We start from the raw sequence: 22,716 nt of genomic DNA on the forward strand, positions 1-22,716 counted from the left end.
AATATTTGTGCAAACAGGTTTGATTTAAAGTTTGTTCCTTTGTCAGTTTGCACCACCTTTGGGAGGCCAAAGGTAGTAAAGAACCTTGTCATAGCTTTAATGATGGCCTTTGCTGTTATTGTGCGGAGAGGAACTGCCTCTGGAAATCTTGTCGCTGTGCACATGATGGTCAATAAAAACTGATTTCCAGACTTAGACTTAGGCAAAGGGCCAACACAATCCATCATTACTGTTTTAAAGGTCCCATATTATGCTATTTTTCAGTCATGTCATATAGGTCTCAGAAGCCCAAAAACATAGTATTTAAGTTTGTTCGCCCCAAAATCATCCTTTTTTTGGAGTTTCAGAGGTCGAAAAAGTCCCTCTCACCAGCCCTCCTCAGAACAGGCTGTTTCTGGGCCTGCTTCTGGGTATGCAAATGAACACATCTGTCCACGCCCACTCCCCCTCCTCTCTCTGGGAGAGGACGCGGCTTACGCTAGCGGTACTACGCGCTAATGTTGACTGTGAAGCCATGGCTCGTCGGGACGCAGTAGTTCAGCCATACCAGTTCGACCCAGAGTCTGACCCAGAAGGGTCAGAAACACTGGCTCCAAACACTGGCTTTCTTTGCCTTGAGGCGTGATTGAGCCCCGACGGAAAACGGCGGTGTTGTGTCAGGTTCGTGGACCTGACACGGAAAGACGCCTGCCGCCACTAATGCAGGCAGCTGCTAACAAGCTTGATGCTAACTCTAATGATGCTAACCACAAAAGGCCCGTGTTCAAAGGAGTTCTGTTCAATGTCTCTGGATATTATCAGCTCGTGCATGTTAACGGGGACGCAAACGTTAGCAGCAGTAACCGAGCTATGTTAGCTGCCATGCTAACGTTAGACGTACACATCAACACCCACCAGCTTATCCGTAATGTAGGGTTATGCAGTAAAGATACAAAAAATGATCAGAACTTCCATCTCCCACACTTGTACTTGGGTCACGAAGCGTTGGTCCTGCGTCCTTCTTGATTCGGAGTCTTTGTGCTAAGCCGCAGCTGTATGGGCCCATGTTAAAAAACACTCGTCCGTGAAATGCCGGGCACACACATACAGGTGTTTGGGAATGTTGTTTGGTCCATGACCATCACAGACAGAATCCAGACGCTTTTTACGGAGAGGCTCGGAAGTGGGGAGCAAAAATAAACTATGGTGTTGGTGTGTGCAGCCAACAACACCACAACCTGCGTGTCTCGCCTTCGCCATGTTTGTTGTCCAAGAGGTACTTTTCCAGGGCGGGGCTTACCTTTTCATGCAGGGTGGGGGCACAGTCAGGGGGAGGAGTTAAATCCGCTTATGTCGTCATAAGCAGACCCAACTCAAACTGGGCCGTTTGAGCATTTTCGCAACATGTGGTGTAGCAAGGCAGGAGGAAACAGACAGTTTTCACATTCCAACCTCATAATGAGGAACTGCAACACACACTACTGTAAGAAAACTGTCACAAAGTGACATTTGCATAATATGGGAGCTTTAAACGGCTCTCCCATGGTTTGAATAGGATGAAGGGAAGCAGGTGGGATTACTTGATTTGGTTTTCCAGTAATCTGGCATCTATGACATGAACGACAGTAGCAGGTCACATCAGTCTTTAAAGCGGGCCAGAAGAAATGCTTTAACATTTTTTGATATGTTTTTGTCACACCAAGATGACCTGACCAGGGATGGTCATGTGCTAGTGACAGTACCTGCTGACGAAACTTTAAAGGGACCACCACTTGATAACAGGCTCCCCAGTCCATCCCATCTGCAGTCGGATCTGTCCACTTTCTCATCAGTACGCCATCGTCAAGGAAGTAGGCCACATTTCTGCTCTTTGCTGCATCCTGGCTCAACACAGATGACAGACACTTAGCAATAGTCACATCAGATTGCTGAGCTTCAATGAAATCTTTACGAGTGGCAGGCAGTTGTAAGGCTTCAGAACTAAACTCAAGCAGGCCTCCCTTATCTGAAACTTTAACAGGCTTTTCCCTGGGCTCTGTAGGCTTTTCTTCTGGATCTGAAACAAGGAAAGTATTAGACAGATCCATACCAAACTTCTTGGTCTGAGCTCCTGTGACTGCACAGGCAGGAAACACATCAGGACAGCATTGGGCTGCACTGTCCGTCTCTGTTATTAGGTCTGGTCTTTCCACAATCTCTGGAACTGGGAGCACCTTTCCACCTGCAAGATCATTCCACATAATGGACTGCACTCCTTCTACTGGAAGGGCAGGGAGAACTGCTATTTGGAAAAATCCAGTCACTAGTTTTGATTGCACATGAATGGTACGAAGTGGTGCAGGTACAAAACCCATCTCAATTCCCTGTACCACTGTACTGGACTTACAAGAAGAATCTTCAGAGAGTGTCAATATATCAGCAAGAATCTAAGACTGTGACCCTCCTGTATCCCTTAGTATTTGAACTGGCCTCTGATCTACTGGATTTCCGGTTAAAGAAACCAGTCCCTCAAAAATCAGTGGCTTAAAACAAGGGTCAGGGTTTGACAACTGAGTAAGTGACTCTTCAACACCGCTTCTAACCACACTTTTTATTAATCCTACCCCCTTTGGAGAGGAAGCTGAAGAGGGAGCCATAAACTGCTGTTTGTGTTTTAGACTTAAACAATCAGCTAGTACATGACCCCTCTTATGGCAGTAAAAGCATTCTTTAGACTGAGAAGAACCCTGTTTTGGTCTGTCAGCAGGAGGAACAGACTCCATTTTGGATGGCCTAGATGCTGTAGACTTATCTAGATGAGGAGAGACAAACACATTCTTGTGTGAGCAAAAATTCATCAGACAATTCTGCTGCTTTTGACAACGAGGACACTTTCTGTTCATTGAGGTATGTCACAGTTTTATCTGGTAAAGACCCTTTAAAGTCCTCCAGAAGAATCAATTCACGGAGAGAATTAAAATCACTGGTGTTAGCAGCATTGCACCACTTGTCAAATAGCGCCCCCTTCTCTCAAGCAAATTCAACAAATGTTTGACCACTGTTCTTTTTGTACCCTCTGAGTTTCTGCCTGTATGCTTCAGGTACTAACTCATATGTGCGCAACACTGCCTCCTTAACTTTGTCATATTGCAAACCGTCCTCTAATGTAAGTGAAGAAGCTACTTCCTGAGCCTTACCACTCAACCTACACTGAAGTAAGAGAGGCCACACGTCTCTGGGCCATTTCAAGGACAAAACAATACGTTCAAATGCCCCGAAAAATGACTCCACCTCTGACTCCCGAAAGGACGGGACCAAAGCAATATGTTTACCAACAGCAAAACTTGGGGGGGGGGGGGTCACCGGCACATCACCAGGAATTTCTTTTTCCCTCCGTTTCAGTTTCAGAGCCTCTATCTCAAGCTGTTTCAATCTCACTTCAGCTTCAGTCTCAAGTTTTTTAATTTGGTAACGAAGATCAAACTCTGCTTTTCTAATTCTGTCCCTCTCTTCTGCCTCCATCTGCAAACGAGCATGAACTTTGAATTTGACCTTATCACTAGACCCCCCTGGTCTAACAGGAGAAGGAGGATCAGACTGTTGCAAGGTTATAGGTGATTTAGGACTTCCAGGAGTACTAGGAGTACTCACTTCTTCCTGAGTGACTGATTGCCACTGTTCACTAAGAGGGAGAGCAGATGACACAGCTTCATCAGAAAGCTCAGCTGAAGCTGACGTCAAATTAGGCAACAGGCCTAGCTCAATCAGTTTCTCCAACACAGCATTTTTAATTTTTTTTAAGCAGAGGTAGTGAGAGGAATATTGAAATGAGCTGCAATAGCCAGCAAGTCATCCTTACGACATAAACATACATTTCATTCACTCAGTCACTCACGCATACATTCATTCAATCATTCATTCACTCACTCATACATTCATTCATTAAATCATGCATTCATTCACTCATACATTCACTCATTCATTCATTCACTCATTCATTCACTCACTCATACATTCATTCATTCAATCATTCATTCATTCATTCATTCACTCACTCATTCATTCACTCATTCACTCACTCATACATTCATTCATTCAATCATTCATTCAATCATTCAATCATTCATTCATTCACTCATTCACTCACTCATGCATTCATTCATTAATTCAATCATGCATTCATTCACTCATTCATTCATTCATTCATTCACTCACTCATTCATTCACTCACTCACTCATACATTTATTCATTCACTCATTCACTCATACATTCATTCTTTCACTCATTCATTCACTCATTCACTCATACATTCATTCATTCACTCATTCATTCACTCATTCACTTATACATTCATTCATTCACTCATAAATTCATTCATTTATTCATTCACTCATACAAATTTTCATTCATTCATTCATTCATTCACTAATTCATTCATTCATTCATTCATTCACTCATTCATTCACTCATGTTGTCAGGATAATGCACAATCCCATAATAATCCTGGTACATTCAGACTGTAACTGTAACTGTTCTTTTATGTAAATCACTTGTTAATAGTTGTCAGGCTGTAGTGAACAGAGCTGGGTTTGTGTTTTATGTGGTTCCTGACACCAGGAAATGAACAGGTTTGGATTTTTTCCATGAAACAGTCGTCTTGTTTGGAAACTATAATACAACAGGTTGGTTTTTGGTTTTTTTCCAAGACATTTTTAAAATGTGTTTTCGGCGTGTATTTTTTGGTGGGCTGTCCTTTGTAGTGGCTGTTCTGTTGTCGGTCTGTATTTTTTGGTGGGCTGTCCTTTGTAGTGGCCGTTCTGTTTTCGGTCTGTATTTTTTTGGTGGGCTGTCCTTTGTAGTGGCCGTTCTGTTTTCGGTCTGTACGTTTTGGTGGGCTGTCCTTTGTAGTGGCCGTTCTGTTTTCGGTCTGTATTTTTGGGTGGGCTGTCCTTTGTAGTGGCCGTTCTGTTTTCGGTCTGTACTTTTTGGTGGGCTGTCCTTTGTAGTGGCCGTTCTGTTTTCGGTCTGTATTTTTGGGTGGGCTTTCCTTTGTAGTGGCCGTTCTGTTTTCGGTCTGTATTTTTGGGTGGGCTTTCCTTTGTAGTGGCCGTTCTGTTTTCGGTCTGTACTTTTTGGGTGGGCTGTCCTTTGTAGTGGCCGTTCTGTTTTCGGTCAGTATTTTTGGTGGGCTGTCCTTTGTAGTGGCCGTTCTGTTTTCGGTCTTTACTTTTGGGTGGGCTGTCCTTTGTAGTGGCCGTTCTGTTTTCGGTCTGTACTTTTTGGGTGGGCTGTCCTTTGTAGTGGCCGTTTTGTTTTCGGTCTGTATTTTTTGGTGGGCTGTCCTTTGTAGTGGCCGTTCTGTTTTCGGTCTGTATTTTTGGGTGGGCTTTCCTTTGTAGTGGCCGTTCTGTTTTCGGTCTGTATTTTTGGGTGGGCTTTCCTTTGTAGTGGCCGTTCTGTTTTCGGTCTGTACTTTTTGGGTGGGCTGTCCTTTGTAGTGGCCGTTCTGTTTTCGGTCTGTATTTTTGGTGGGCTGTCCTTTGTAGTGGCCGTTCTGTTTTCGGTCTTTACTTTTGGGTGGGCTGTCCTTTGTAGTGGCCGTTCTGTTTTCGGTCTGTACTTTTTGGGTGGGCTGTCCTTTGTAGTGGCCGTTTTGTTTTCGGTCTGTATTTTTTGGTGGGCTGTCCTTTGTAGTGGCCGTTCTGTTTTCGGTCTGTACGTTTTGGTGGGCTGTCCTTTGTAGTGGCCGTTCTGTTTTCGGTCTGTATTTTTGGGTGGGCTGTCCTTTGTAGTGGACGTTCTGTTTTCGGTCTGTACTTTTTGGTGGGCTGTCCTTTGTAGTGGCCGTTCTGTTTTCGGTCTGTATTTTTGGGTGGGCTTTCCTTTGTAGTGGCCGTTCTGTTTTCGGTCTGTATTTTTGGGTGGGCTGTCCTTTGTAGTGGCCGTTCTGTTTTCAGTCTGTACTTTTTGGGTGGGCTGTCCTTTGTAGTGGCCGTTCTGTTTTCGGTCTGTATTTTTGGTGGGCTGTCCTTTGTAGTGGCCGTTCTGTTTTCGGTCTTTACTTTTGGGTGGGCTGTCCTTTGTAGTGGCCGATCTGTTTTCGGTCTGTACTTTTTGGGTGGGCTGTCCTTTGTAGTGGCCGTTTTGTTTTCGGTCTGTATTTTTTGGTGGGCTGTCCTTTGTAGTGGCCGTTCTGTTTTCGGTCTGTATTTTTGGGTGGGCTTTCCTTTGTAGTGGCCGTTCTGTTTTCGTTCTGTATTTTTGGGTGGGCTTTCCTTTGTAGTGGCCGTTCTGTTTTCGGTCTGTACTTTTTGGGTGGGCTGTCCTTTGTAGTGGCCGTTCTGTTTTCGGTCTGTATTTTTGGTGGGCTGTCCTTTGTAGTGGCCGTTCTGTTTTCGGTCTTTACTTTTGGGTGGGCTGTCCGTTGTAGTGGCCGTTCTGTTTTCGGTCTGTACTTTTTGGGTGGGCTGTCCTTTGTAGTGGCCGTTTTGTTTTCGGTCTGTATTTTTTGGTGGGCTGTCCTTTGTAGTGGCCGTTCTGTTTTCGGTCTGTACTTTTTGGTGGGCTGTCCTTTGTAGTGGCCGTTCTGTTTTCGGTCTATATTTTTGGTGGGCTGTCCTTTGTAGTGGCCGTTCTGTTTTCGGTCTTTACTTTTGGGTGGGCTGTCCTTTGTAGTGGCCGTTCTGTTTTCGGTCTGTACTTTTTGGGTGGGCTGTCCTTTGTAGTGGCCGTTTTGTTTTCGGTCTGTATTTTTTGGTGGGCTGTCCTTTGTAGTGGCCGTTCTGTTTTCGGTCTGTATTTTTGGGTGGGCTTTCCTTTGTAGTGGCCGTTCTGTTTTCGTTCTGTATTTTTGGGTGGGCTTTCCTTTGTAGTGGCCGTTCTGTTTTCGGTCTGTACTTTTTGGGTGGGCTGTCCTTTGTAGTGGCCGTTCTGTTTTCGGTCTGTATTTTTGGTGGGCTGTCCTTTGTAGTGGCCGTTCTGTTTTCGGTCTTTACTTTTGGGTGGGCTGTCCTTTGTAGTGGCCGTTCTGTTTTCGGTCTGTAGTTTTTGGTGGGCTGTCCTTTCTAGTGGACATTGTGTTTACGGTCAGTATTTTTTTGTGGGCTGTCCTTTGTAGTGGCCGTTCTTTTTTCGGTCTGTATTTTTTAGTGGGCTGTCCTTTGTAGTGGCCGTTCTGTTTTCTAGTGGGCTGTCCTTTGTAGTGGCCGTTCTGTTTTCGGTCTGTACTTTTTGGGTGGGCTGTCCTTTGTAGTGGCCGTTCTTTTTTCGGTCTGTATTTTTGGGTGGGCTGTCCTTTGTAGTGGCCGTTCTGTTTTCGGTCTGTATTTTTGGTGGGCTGTCCTTTGTAGTGACCGTTCTGTTTTCGGTCTGTACTTTTTGGGTGGGCTGTCCTTTGTAGTGGCCGTTCTGTTTTTGGTCTGTATTTTTTGGTGGGCTGTCCTTTGTAGTGGCCGTTCTTTTTTCGGTCTGTACTTTTTGGTGGGCTGTCCTTTGTAGTGGCCGTTCTGTTTTCGGTCTGTATTTTTTGGTGGGCTGTAGTTTCTAGTGGACATTGCGTTTTCGGTCTGTATTTTTTGGTGGGCTGTCCTTTGTAGTGGCCGTTCTTTTTTCGGTCTGTATTTTTTAGTGGGCTGTCCTTTGTAGTGGCCGTTCTGTTTTCGGTCTGTACTTTTTGGGTGGGCTGTCCTTTGTAGTGGCCGTTCTTTTTTCGGTTTGTATTTTTCGGTGGGCTGTCCTTTCTAGACGACATTGCGTTTTCGGTCTGTATTTTTTGGTGGGCTGTCCTTTGTAGTGGCCGTTCTTTTTTCGGTCTGTATTTTTGGGTGGGCTGTCCTTTGTAGTGGCCGTTCTGTTTTCGGTCTGTATTTTTGGTGGGCTGTCCTTTGTAGTGACCGTTCTGTTTTCGGTCTGTACTTTTTGGGTGGGCTGTCCTTTGTAGTGGCCGTTCTGTTTTTGGTCTGTATTTTTTGGTGGGCTGTCCTTTGTAGTGGCCGTTCTTTTTTCGGTCTGTATTTTTGGGTGGGCTTTCCTTTGTAGTGGCCGTTCTTTTTTCGGTCTGTATTTTGGGTGGGCTTTCCTTTGTAGTGGCTGTTCTGTTTTCGGTCTGTATTTTTGGGTGGGCTTTCCTTTGTAGTGGCCGTTCTTTTTTCGGTCTGTATTTTTGGGTGGGCTGTCCTTTGTAGTGGCCGTTCTGTTTTCGGTCTGTATTTTTGGGTGGGCTTTCCTTTGTAGTGGCCGTTCTTTTTTCGGTCTGTATTTTTTGGTGGGCTGTCCTTTGTAGTGGCCGTTCTGTTTTCGGTCTGTACTTTTTGGTGGGCTGTCCTTTGTAGTGGCCGTTCTTTTTTCGGTGCGTCTGTCCCACTGGTGTCTCCTCCAGAGGACACACATGTTCTGCTGGACCTGAGGACCACACAGAAGCTTTTCTTTCACAGTTTATCAGTAAATGTTCCTGAGCTTCAAACACTAAACAGCTGAGTGGACGTTTGTGTAACTCCAGGAAAAACAGGTTCATTAAAAAAAAAAAAAAAAGACAAATCAGTCACTTTTTTTTTTTTTTCATGCCTAAAGAGGAATAAAAACACTCAGGAACCAAATGTGGATGAAGGTTCTGCTCACTCATTCATGGAAGGGTTCATGTGTCCTGTTGTCCCGTCAGTGTGAACTCCATGGGATCACTGACTAGAACCTGCTGAGTTTGTTCAGCTTTAGTGGACATAGAACACAGGTGTCAAACATGAGGCCCGGGGCCAAATCTGGTCCACCAAAGGGTCCAGTCCGGCCCTGGGATGAATGTGTGAACCGGAAAACTTACACTGAAGACACGAACAATCAAGGATCAATTAATTGTAAAGTGGATCAGAGCAGTAAAATACACTCCGAAGAAACGATAAAGAATGAAAAGTGCACATTTGTGTGTTTGAGGGTAAAAAATAGACAATTACACCAAAATGTTCACATTTACACACGAGTCTGACAAAAAGACGTGAATATGTGACATGTCTGAACACAAGTCTGTGGCGTTTTCCTCATATTCGGTCTGTTCTTAAATGTGTGTGTGTTTGGAGATCCACTGGGATCTGTCTGCTGGGATCCACATGTAGAAGTGATCACCTGAGCAGTCCTGCTGTTCACACTGCACGGATTCTACTGAACAACTTCAGATTGGGCACATGTGTTCATGTTATGTTCAACTACAATGTGTACATGTCAACATTTTAATTACACAATTTAAGTGCATTTTGGTGTGTATTGTAGGATATTTAAAAATATTTAAGTGTATTTAGGTGTGTATTGTAGGATATTTAAGTATATTTAAGTGTATTTAGGTGTGTGTTGTAGGATATTTAAGTATATTTAAGTGTATTTAGGTGTGTGTTGTAGGATATTTAAGTATATTTAAGTGTATTTAGGTGTGTATTGTAGGATATTTAAAAATATTTAAGTGTATTTAGGTGTGTATTGTAGGATATTTAAAAATATTTAAGTGTATTTAGGTGTGTATTGTAGGATATTTAAGTATATTTAAGTGTATTTAGGTGTGTGTTGTAGGATATTTAAGTATATTTAAGTGTATTTTGGTGTGTATTGTAGGATATTTAAAAATATTTAAGTGTATTTAGGTGTGTATTGTAGGATATTTAAGTATATTTAAGTGTAATTAGGTGTGTATTGTAGGATATTTAAGTATATTTAAGTGTATTTAGGTGTGTATTGTAGGATATTTAAGTATATTTAAGTGTATTTAGGTGTGTATTGTAGGATATGTAAGTATATTTAAGTGTATTTAGGTGTGTGTTGTAGGATATTTAAGTATATTTAAGTGTATTTAGGTGTGTGTTGTAGGATATTTAAGTATATTTAAGTGTATTTAGGTGTGTATTGTAGGATATTTAAAAATATTTAAGTGTATTTAGGTGTGTATTGTAGGACATTTAAGTATATTTAAGTGTATTTAGGTGTGTATTGTAGGATATTTAAGTATATTTAACTGTATTTAGGTGTGTATTGTAGGATATTTAAGTATATTTAAGTGTATTTAGGTGTGTTGTAGGATATTTAAGTTTATTTAAGTGTATTTAGGTGTGTATTGTAGGATATTTAAATATATTAAAGTGTAATTAGGTGTGTATTGTAGGAAATTTAAGTATATTTAAGTGTATTTTGGTGTGTATTGTAGGATATTTAAGTATATTTAAGTGTAATTAGGTGTGTATTGTAGGATATTTAAGTATATTTAAGTGTAATTAGGTATGTATTGTAGGATATTTAAGTATATTTAAGTGTAATTAGGTGTGTATTGTAGGATATTTAAGTAGATTTAAGTGTAATTAGGTGTGTATTGTAGGATATTTAAGTATATTTAAGTGTATTTAGGTGTGTATTGAAGGATATTTAAAGATATTTAAGTGTATTTTGGTGTGTATTGTAGAATATTTAAGTATATTTAAGTGTATTTCGGTGTGTATTGTAGGATATTTAAGTATATTTAAGTGTATTTTGGTGTGTATTGTAGAATATTTAAGTATATTTAAGTATATTTAGGTGTGTATTGTAGGATATTTAAGTATATTTAAGTGTATTTAGGTGTGTATTGTAGGATATTTAAAAATATTTAAGTGTATTTAGGTGTGTATTGTAGGATATTTAAGTATATTTAAGTGTATTTAGGTGTGTATTGTAGGATATTTAAGTGTATTTAAGTGTATTTAGGTGTGTATTGTAGGATATTTAAGTATATGTAAGTGTAATTAGGTGTGTATTGTAAGATATTTAAGTATATTTAAGTGTATTTAGGTGTGTATTGTAGGATATTTAAGTATATTTAAGTGTATTTAGGTGTGTATTGTAGGATATTTAAGTATATTTAAGTGTATTTTGTTGTGTGTTGTAGGATATTTAAGTATATTTAAGTGTATTTAGGTGTGTATTGTAGGATATTTAAGTATATTTAAGTGTAATTAGGTGTGTATTGTAGGATATTTAAGTATATTTAAGTGTATTTAGGTGTGTATTGTAGGATATTCAAGTATATTTAAGTGTAATTAGGTGTGTATTGTAGGATATTTAAGTATATTTAAGTGTAATTAGGTGTGTATTGTAGGATATTTAAGTAGATTTAAGTGTAATTAGGTGTGTATTGTAGGATATTTAAGTATATTTAAGTGTATTTAGGTGTGTGTTGTAGGATATTTAAGTATATTTAAGTGTATTTAGGTGTGTGTTGTAGGATATTTAAGTATATTTAAGTGTATTTAGGTGTGTATTGTAGGATATTTAAAAATATTTAAGTGTATTTAGGTGTGTATTGTAGGATATTTAAGTATATTTAAGTGTAATTAGGTGTGTATTGTAGGATATTTAAGTATATTTAAGTGTAATTAGGTGTGTATTGTAGGATATTTAAGTATATTTAAGTGTAATTAGGTGTGTATTGTAGGATATTTAAGTATATTTAAGTGTATTTTGGTGTGTATTGTAGGATATTTAAGTATATTTAAGTGTATTTAGGTGTGTGTTGTAGGATATTTAAGTATATTTAAGTGTATTTAGGTGTGTATTGTAGGATATTTAAAAATATTTAAGTGTATTTAGGTGTGTATTGTAGGATATTTAAGTATATTTAAGTGTATTTAGGTGTGTATTGTAGGATATTTAAGTATATTTAAGTGTATTTTGGTGTGTATTGTAGGATATTTAAGTATATTTAAGTGTATTTAGGTGTGTATTGTAGGATATTTAAGTATATTTAAGTGTATTTAGGTGTGTATTGTAGGTTATTTAAGTATATGTAAGTGTAATTAGGTGTGTATTGTAGGATATTTAAGTATATTTAAGTGTATTTAGGTGTGTATTGTAGGATATTTAAGTATATTTAAGTGTATTTAGGTGTGTGTTGTAGGATATTTAAGTATATTTAAGTGTATTTAGGTGTGTATTGTAGGATATTTAAGTATATTTAAGTGTAATTAGGTGTGTATTGTAGGATATTTAAGTATATTTAAGTATATTTAGGTGTGTATTGTAGGATATTTAAGTATATTTAAGTGTAATTAGGTGTGTATTGTAGGATATTTAAGTAGATTTAAGTGTATTTAGGTGTGTATTGTAGGATATTTAAGTATATTTAAGTGTAATTAGGTGTGTATTATAGGATATTTAAGTATATTTAAGTGTATTTAGGTGTGTATTGGAGGATATTTAAGTATATTTAAGTGTAATTAGGTGTGTATTGTAGGATATTTAAGTATATTTAAGTGTAATTAGGTGTGTATTGTAGGATATTTAAGTAGATTTAAGTGTATTTAGGTGTGTATTGTAGGATATTTAAGTATATTTAAGTGTATTTAGGTGTGTGTTGTAGGATATTTAAGTATATTTAAGTGTATTTAGGTGTGTATTGTAGGATATTTAAGTATATTTAAGTGTAATTAGGTGTGTATTGTAGGATATTTAAGTATATTTAAGTATATTTAGGTGTGTATTGTAGGATATTTAAGTATATTTAAGTGTAATTAGGTGTGTATTGTAGGATATTTAAGTAAATTTAAGTGTATTTAGGTGTGTATTGTAGGATATTTAAGTATATTTAAGTGTAATTAGGTGTGTATTATAGGATATTTAAGTATATTTAAGTGTATTTAGGTGTGTATTGGAGGATATTTAAGTATATTTAAGTGTAATTAGGTGTGTATTGTAGGATATTTAAGTATATTTAAGTGTAATTAGGTGTGTATTGTAGGATATTTAAGTATATTTAAGTGTATTTAGGTGTGTATTGTAGGATATTTAAGTATATTTAAGTGTATTTAGGTGTGTATTGTAGGATATTTAAGTATATTTAAGTGTATTTAGGTGTGTATTGAAGGATATTTAAGTATATTTAAGTGTATTTAGGTGTGTATTGAAGGATATTTAAGTATATTTAAGTGTATTTAGGTGTGTCAGGTGGTCTGGTGCAGGTCTGCTCTGGGTTCCAAAGTCAGAACTAAACCTGGAGAATCAGCGTTCAGTTTCTATGCTCCGTAGATCTGGAACAAACGACCAGAAAATATCAGGTCTGAGATCTGAGTTCTGTTCAGTCCAGGTTCCAGACTCACCTGTTCACTGGGTTCTGGTTCTGGTTCTGGTTCCAGACTCACCTGTTCACTGGGTTCTGGTTCCGGTTCCAGACTCATCTGTTCACTGGGTTCTGGTTCTGGTTCTGGTTCCAGACTCACCTGTTCACTGGGTTCTGGTTCTGGTTCTTGTTCCAGACTCACCTGTTCACTGGGTTCTGGTTCTGGTTCCAGACTCACCTGTTCACTGGGTTCTGGTTCTGGTTCTGGTTCCGGTTCCAGACTCACCTGTTCACTGGGTTCTGGTTCTGGTTCCAGACTCATCTGTTCACTGGGTTCTGGTTCTGGTTCTGGTTCCAGACTCACCTGTTCACTGGGTTCTGGTTCTGGTTCCGGTTCCAGACTCACCTGTTCACTGGGTTCTGGTTCTAGTTCTGGTTCCAGACTCACCTGTTCACTGGGTTCTGGTTCTGGTTCCAGACTCATCTATTCACTGGGTTCTGGTTCTGGTTCTGGTTCCAGACTCACCTGTTCACTGGGTTCTGGTTCTGGTTCCAGACTCACCTGTTCACTGGGTTCTGGTTCTGGTTCTGGTTCCAGACTCACCTGTTCACTGGGTTCTGGTTCTGGTTCCAGACTCACCTGTTCACTGGGTTCTGGTTCCAGACTCACCATTTCACTGGGTTCTGGTTCTGGTTCTGGTTCCAGACTCACCTGTTCACTGGGTTCTGGTTCTGGTTCCAGACTCACCTGTTCACTGGGTTCTGGTTCTGGTTCTGGTTCTGGTTCCGGTTCCAGACTCACCTGTTCACTGGGTTCTGGTTCTGGTTCCAGACTCATCTGTTCACTGGGTTCTGGTTCTGGTTCCAGACTCACCTGTTCACTGGGTTCTGGTTCTGGTTCCGGTTCCAGACTCACCTGTTCACTGGGTTCTGGTTCTAGTTCTGGTTCCAGACTCACCTGTTCACTGGGTTCTGGTTCTGGTTCCAGACTCATCTGTTCACTGGGTTCTGGTTCTGGTTCTGGTTCCAGACTCACCTGTTCACTGGGTTCTGGTTCTGGTTCCAGACTCACCTGTTCACTGGGTTCTGGTTCTGGTTCCAGACTCATCTGTTCACTGGGTTCTGGTTCTGGTTCCAGACTCACCTGTTCACTGGGTTCTAGTTCCAGACTCATCTGTTCACTGGGTTCTGGTTCTGGTTCCAGACTCACCTGTTCACTGGGTTCTGGTTCTGGTTCCAGACTCACCTGTTCACTGGGTTCTGGTTCTGGTTCTGGTTCCAGACTCACCTGTTCACTGGGTTCTGGTTCTGGTTCCAGACTCATCTGTTCACTGGGTTCTGGTTCTGGTTCCAGACTCACCTGTTCACTGGGTTCTGGTTCTGGTTCTTGTTCCAGACTCACCTATTCACTGGGTTCTGGTTCTGGTTCTGGTTCTGGTTCCAGACTCATCTGTTCACTGGGTTCTGGTTCTGGTTCTGGTTCCAGACTCACCTGTTCACTGGGTTCTGGTTCTGGTTCCAGACTCATCTGTTCACTGGGTTCTGGTTCTGGTTCCAGACTCACCTGTTCACTGGGTTCTGGTTCTGGTTCTGGTTCCAGACTCACCTGTTCACTGGGTTCTGGTTCTGGTTCCAGACTCATCTGTTCACTGGGTTCTGGTTCTGGTTCCAGACTCACCTGTTCACTGGGTTCTGGTTCTGGTTCTGGTTCCAGATTCACCTGTTCACTGGGTTCTGGTTCTGGTTCCAGACTCACCTGTTCACTGGGTTCTGGTTCTGGTTCTTGTTCCAGACTCACCTGTTCACTGGGTTCTGGTTCCAGACTCATCTGTTCACTGGGTTCTGGTTCTGGTTCTGGTTCCAGACTCACCTGTTCACTGGGTTCTGGTTCTGGTTCTGGTTCCAGACTCATCTGTTCACTGGGTTCTGGTTCTGGTTCCAGACTCACCTGTTCACTGGGTTCTGGTTCTGGTTCCAGACTCACCTGTTCACTGGGTTCTGGTTCTGGTTCTTGTTCCAGACTCACCTGTTCACTGGGTTCTGGTTCTGGTTCCAGACTCATCTGTTCACTGGGTTCTGGTTCTGGTTCTGGTTCTGGTTCCAGATTCACCTGTTCACTGGGTTCTGGTTCTGGTTCTGGTTCTGGTTCCAGACTCACCTGTTCACTGGGTTCTGGTTCTGGTTCTTGTTCCAGACTCACCTGTTCACTGGGTTCTGGTTCTGGTTCTTGTTCCAGACTCACCTGTTCACTGGGTTCTGGTTCTGGTTCTTGTTCCAGACTCACCTGTTCACTGGGTTCTGGTTCTGGTTCTTGTTCCAGACTCACCTGTTCACTGGGTTCTGGTTCTGGTTCTTGTTCCAGACTCACCTGTTCACTGGGTTCTGGTTCTGGTTCTGGTTCCAGACTCACCTGTTCACTGGGTTCTGGTTCTGGTTCCAGACTCACCTGTTCACTGGGTTCTGGTTCTGGTTCTGGTTCCAGACTCACCTGTTCACTGGGTTCTGGTTCTTGTTCCAGACTCACCTGTTCACTGGGTTCTGGTTCTGGTTCTTGTTCCAGACTCACCTGTTCACTGGGTTCTGGTTCTGGTTCTGGTTCCAGACTCACCTGTTCACTGGGTTCTGGTTCTGGTTCCAGACTCACCTGTTCACTGGGTTCTGGTTCTGGTTCTGGTTCCAGACTCACCTGTTCACTGGGTTCTGGTTCTTGTTCCAGACTCACCTGTTCACTGGGTTCTGGTTCTGGTTCTTGTTCCAGACTCACCTGTTCACTGGGTTCTGGTTCTGGTTCTTGTTCCAGACTCACCTGTTCACTGGGTTCTGGTTCTGGTTCTGGTTCCAGACTCACCTGTTCACTGGGTTCTGGTTCTGGTTCTGGTTCCAGACTCACCTGTTCACTGGGTTCTGGTTCTGGTTCTTGTTCCAGACTCACCTGTTCACTGGGTTCTGGTTCTGGTTCTTGTTCCAGACTCACCTGTTCACTGCTTCCTTTGACTGAAAGGATTTTTCCTTGTTCCATTTCTCCTTCTCTTTCCAAACTCTGAAACTCTTCCTTTAATCTGTGTGTTTACAGTCGCATGCACCTGCGCATGCGTGGCGTCTGTCAAACCGCCGGCGGATCTACTCTCAGAAATCCAGCCTTTTAACTACTTATTTCTTGCCTTTCAACGCTTACTCACTTGAACCCAACCTCTTAACCGTGTCTTTTTAACTTGACGCCATCAACCCAAACCTCCATCAGGGCAGGTCAGTATTGTCAGTGGATCCTTACCTCTGGTTGTCACCCATCGCTTCCCGCGCTCTGCCCGGTATCTCGCTGTTTCCACCATGGCGTCATCCTCATCAGCCGGAGATAGTCCTCTTGTCGAAGCAAACAAAACCCTGGTAAAGGCTTACCAAACTATCGCGGACCTCAAAGAGGAAATACTGCGCCTCTCCGCAGAACTCGCGGAGAAAAATGCCCAGCTCTGTGGTTTCTCCAGCCGCCTTCCCACACTGTCCAGTCTGTTTCTGAAAAGCGCAGAGAAGCCCAAAGCCTCCTGTGATGATACGGTGTTATGGGATCCTTCCTCTGCCTGTTCTCGCCCCCCGTGTTCTACACCCTGGTCTGAAGTGGTGATTCGTGGCCGCAAAAAGAACACGAGCAAAGACTCACCACCTCCGACCATCAGCACATCAAACCACTTCGCCGTCCTGTCCGTGGAGGACGCTCCGGCTCCTCCCCCCGCGGCTGGTGTGCCCCCCATCCCACCTGGCTCTGTCCCGGAACCGGCTCCTGCTGCCACCGTGGCTGCCACCGAACTGATTACCGGCGACAGTCCTAAAGCCGGTCCTCCTGTAAAGCCGTCGAACAAGGGTCCCCGCTCCTCGGTCCGCTCCTCTGCCCGGCGCCGCCTTCTCCAAGAGGCCGTCCGCCGTCACTCCGACGGTCCACCCGTGGAATGTCCACCTAGAGAGACCAGGAACCCTTCACCTTCAACACTGTCTCCTCGACCACTTTTCCCTCCGACCACCGCTATCCTCGGAGACTCCATCATCCGTAACGTCCGTTTCTTTAACGCCATCACCTCCATCCTCCATGAACTGCCTCAGTTGCTGCTCTCACTGCCGTCCACCGTTACCCGGATCATAGTTCACGTGGGCTTCAATGACACTTCTCTTCAACAGTCCGAAGTGACGAAGGTTCATTTTAAAAACCTCTTTGATAAACTGAAAAGATTCGGGAAGGCTGTTTTCATTTCCGGGCCCCTCCCCTCCTTTGCCCGTGGTGTGGGCCGTTTCAGCCGCCTCCTCAGCCTGAACACCTGGCTCCAGTCCGCCTCTGCTCTGAACGGCTTCAGTTTTATTGATAACTTTAATCTGTTCTGGAACCGCCCCTCCTTCTACAAGTCCGATGGTGTCCACCCCTCTACACTAGGCAGCAGCGTCCTGGCTCAAAACATTCAACACGCTGTCCAGACTAAAACCACTCCCACACCTATGTGACTACGCTCCCCGTCTTCTGCTGCAGTCACCTGCTCCCCCTGCTGGTCACATCAAACATCACCACGTTCAGAGTCTCCTGTACAGTCTGTAGTCAGACTGAATACCACCCCAGCTGATCTCTCCTCCTCTCCCAGCCCCTCACTAATGACAGTTACACCCCTCACTCACACCAGCTCACCTTTGAGGAACAATCTCTCTACTGGTCACCATCCCATTCCTGTTATTTTCGGTTCACGTATGGGGTTTCACACTGCTAAAAGGCATCGTAATATCACCAATCTCCGCCCATTAATATACACCGCAGTCATTGGTGCGTCCTTCTCTATAGGGTTATGGAATTGCCAATCTGCAGTGAACAAAGCAGATTTTATTGCTGCCTATGCCAACCATCACACACTGGACATCCTGGCTCTGACTGAAACCTGGATTACGCCTGAAAACAATGCAACCCCAGCCGCACTTTCTATCAGCCACACATTCTCCCACACCTCTCGTCCATCTGGACGAGGAGGTGGTGTGGGTCTGTTAATTTCCAACAAATGGAAACACAATCAACTCCTACCTTCAGTCAAATACAACTCCTTTGAATACCATGCCATCCTAGTGACAGCACCAGTCAAACTTTACATAATTGTCATTTATCGTCCACCAGGGCAACTGGGTGATTTTCCTGCTGAGCTCGACACTCTGCTTTCCTCCATCCCAGAGCATGACTGCCCCATGCTAGTCCTCGGTGACATGAACATCCACTTAGACAATCCCAGCTTCTCAGATTTCATGTCACTAATACTCTCTTTTGAGCTACAGCGGGTTTGCAGTCCTCCAACCCACAAAGCTGGTAAAGAGCTCGATCTCATTTTCACCCGAAACTGCATCACAGACGCCCTCACAGTCACACCTGTACACCTGTCTGACCACTATTTCATTCAGTTCAGTGTGTCTCTCCCTGAAAAACACTCTGCTCCCTCCCCCATGGTCTGTCCCCCACCCACTTCTCCACTGTCGTAGCCTCCGCTCTCCCTCCCCCCAGCACTTTTTCCTCCTTAGAGGTTAATGATGCCACTGAGTCTCTGTGCTCTACACTTAGCTCCTGTCTGGATAGTCTGTGCCCTCTATCTACTAGACCCGCTCCATCCTCCCAGTCCCACCCATGGCTCAATGATAACCTCCGGTCGCTGCGTACCAACCTCAGAGCCGCAGAGAGAAAATGGCACAAAACAAAAAGCTCTTCTGACCTGATCACATTCCAGTCACTATTGGTATCCTTCTCATCCAGTGTCACTGCTGTGAAGAAGGTTTACTATAATAACAAAATTCATTCTGCCACCGACACCAAGAAACTATTCTCAACCTTTAAAACACTACTCAACCCTCCACCTCCACCGCCCACTACTAATCTGACAGCAGACAATTTTGCTTCATTTTTCATAAATAAAGTGTCTACTATCAGCAGTCAGTTCACTGATCCACCCATAGACTGCACACCTCCTTCTTCATCATCATCATCATCATCATCATCACACACTGCTTCCTCTCCCCTGACTATGGCTACTACTAACTCAACTGATAAAAGCCCAACTGCGTCATTCCCCTCATTTACTCCGCTCACAGAGAACGAGGTGTCTAAACTCCTTTCCTCTAGCCGTCCTACAACATGCCTGTTGGACCCTATTCCATCCAACCTCTTACAGTCTGTTGCCCCTACTATCACAGCACCAATCACACATGTGATTAATGCTTCACTGACTTCAGGAACATTTCCTACAGTATTTAAACAAGCGCAGGTAACACCACTACTCAAAAAACCTTCCCTCACCCCCACTCAAGTGGAGAATTATCCACCAGTCTCACTCCTCCCATACCTTTCTAAGATCATCGAAAGGGCTGTTTTCAAACAGGTCACAGAATTCCTCTCCCAAAATAACCTCCTTGACATCAACCAATCTGGCTTCAAAATCGGCCACTCCACTGAAACGGCTCTGTTGTCTGTGACAGAAGCCCTGAAAGAGGCTAGAGCAGCAGCCAAGTCTTCAGTACTCATTCTACTGGACTTATCAGCAGCATCTGACACTGTCAGTCATGATATCCTGTTATCCATACTCTGGAACATGGGCATCACAGGCCACGCCCACTCCTGGTTTCAATCTTACCTTACTGGTCGGTCCTTCAGTGTGTCCTGGCTAGGGCACACATCAGCAGTTCACCGCCTCACCACGGGGGTCCCCCAAGGCTCTGTGTTGGGCCCCCTCCTTTTTGCCATATACACCACCTCACTGGGTCAGATCATCCACTCACACGGCTTCTCATATCATTGCTATGCTGATGATACCCAGCTCTATCTGTCATTCCCACCTGATGACTCCACAGTCTCAGTGCGGATCTCAGATTGTCTCTCTGACATATCTGCATGGATGAAAGCCCATCACCTTCAGCTGAACCTGTCCAAAACTGAACTGCTGCTCTTCCCAGCTAAGCCAACCATACAGCAGGACATCTCCATCACTATTGACTCCATACCTCTGGCTCCTACCAGTGTAGTACGTAACTTGGGAGTCATGATTGATAATCAGTTGACCTTCACGGATCACGTTGCCTCTGTCACCCGATCATGCCGTTTCACTCTGTTCAACCTAAGAAAGATCAGGCCATACCTAACCCAACAGGCCACCAGCTCCTGGTGCAGACTATGGTTATCTCCACCCAGCTCCTGGTGCAGACTATGGTTATCTCCACCCAGCTCCTGGTGCAGACTATGGTTATCTCCACCCAGCTCCTGGTGCAGACTATGGTTATCTCCACCCAGCTCCTGGTGCAGACTATGGTTATCTCCACCCAGCTCCTGGTGCAGACTATGGTTATCTCCACCCAGCTCCTGGTGCAGATTATGGTTATCTCCACCCAGCTCCTGGTGCAGACTATGGTTATCTCCACCCAGCTCCTGGTGCAGACTATGGTTATCTCCCGTCTTGACTACTGCAATGCTCTTCTAACGGGCCTCCCAGCTTGTGTTGTCAAACCACTACAGATGGTCCAGAATGCAGCAGCGCATCTGGTCTTCAATCAGCCTAAAAGGGCACATGTCACCCCCTTACTCACCCTAAAAGGGCACATGTCACCCCCTTACTCACCCTAAAAGGGCACATGTCACCCCCTTACTCACCCTAAAAGGGCACATGTCACCCCCTTACTCACCCTAAAAGGGCACATGTCACCCCCTTACTCATTGAGTTCCACTGGTCTACCCATAGCTGCCCGCATCAAATTCAAATCTTTAATCCTAGCCTACAGAATTCTCCGTGGGTCTGCTCCTGTCTACTTAGGTGCACTGATAAAAGCTTATGTCGCCCCACGACCACTCCGCTCGTCTGGGGAACGTAGTCTGGTGGTCCCCAGACCTTGTACAAGACAATCCAGGCTCTTTTCATGGGTCGCTCCACATTGGTGGAACGCTCTACCAAGTGCTACAAGAACCGAGTCATCCCTGCCTATCTTCAAGAAGCTCCTGAAGACCCAGCTCTTCCAGGAGCACCTCCTGTCCTAGCACTTTCAAACATTCCATTTTAAATATTCTAATAAGGTTTTTCCAGGACAACCACAGATTCTTTCACGATTATCTCTGGACCTGCTGCGGTGGTCCGGCCTCTTCCCTGCCCTCATCATCACCACTCACTTATCCTCAACCGCCTCCATGTGTCTCCCCCTACTCCCCCCTTCTCCCCCTCTCCCCCAGTCCCTATCTCTATCGCTCTCTCTTTTTCCCCTTCTCTACTCTCTCTCTTTAACCCCACTGGTCCAGTCAGTCGTCCATCCTCCTCAGTCTGGGTCTGCTCCAGGTTTCTGCTGTTAAAGGGAAGTTTTTCCTTCCACTGTCACCATCACTAGTGTTTGCTCCTGGAGGATTCTGTTGGGTTTCTGTAAATTGACTTAGAGTCTGGTTTGGACCAACTCTATATATAAAATGTCAAGAGATAACTTTTTTGTGATCTGGCGCTATATAAATAAAATTTGATTGATTGAGTGATTTAATTGGTTTTCCCTGTAAGTCGCTTTGGAAAAAAGCGTCTGCCAAATGCGTAAACATAAACATAAACATAAACATACAGTCGTGTGTTTTCTTGCTGTTTTTAATCCTCTGTTACATGTTTCTTTGATCAGGTTTTAAATGTGTTTGTGTTTCTTTTTCATGTTTTAAATGTTTGTGTTTCCCTGTCCTTGTATTTCATGTTCTGTGTCAAACACCTGGAACTTCCTACTGCTGTAAAGGCTGATCTAAATCACGCTGCCTTTTCTGACAGAACTCCTGGAGCCCCAGTGCCCAGCAATGGACACGCTTCACTGTCCAGTCTACACTGAAATGTTCTGTATGATCACTGACGTGTGATATTAGCATTTATTTGTAATATTATCATTTATTTGTAATATTATCATTTATTTGTGATATTATCATTTATTTGTGATATTATCGTTTATTTGTAATATTATCATTTATTTGTGATATTATCATTTATTTGTGATATTATCATTTATTTGTGATATTGTCGTTTATTTGTAAATTATCATTATTTGTAATATCATCATTTATTTGTGATATTATCATTTATTTGTAATATTATCATTTATTTGTGATATTATCATTTATTTGTAATATTATCATTTATTTGTGATATTATCATTTATTTGTAATATTATCATTTATTTGTGATATTATCATTTATTTGTAATATTATCATTTATTTGTGATATTATCATTTATTTGTGATATTATCATTTATTTGTAATATTATCATTTATTTGTGATATTATCATTTATTTGTAATATTATCATTTATTTGTAATATTATCATTTATTTGTAATATTATCATTTATTTGTGATATTATCATTTATTTGTAATATTATCATTTATTTGTAATATTATCATTCATTTGTAATATTATCATTTATTTGTAATATTATCATTCATTTGTGATATTATCATTTATTTGTAATATTATCATTTATTTGTAATATTATCATTTATTTGTGATATTATCATTTATTTGTAATATTATCATTTATTTGTAATATTATCATTCATTTGTGATATTATCATTTATTTGTAATATTATCATTTATTTGTGATATTATCATTTATTTGTAATATTATCATTCATTCATTCATTTTCTGAACCCGCTTTATCCTCACTAGGGTCACGGGGGTCTCTTGGAGCCTATCC

This window comes from Sphaeramia orbicularis, unplaced genomic scaffold (genome assembly GCF_902148855.1).
Source record: "Sphaeramia orbicularis unplaced genomic scaffold, fSphaOr1.1, whole genome shotgun sequence".
In the NCBI taxonomy this organism is placed as follows: Eukaryota; Metazoa; Chordata; class Actinopteri; order Kurtiformes; family Apogonidae; genus Sphaeramia; species Sphaeramia orbicularis.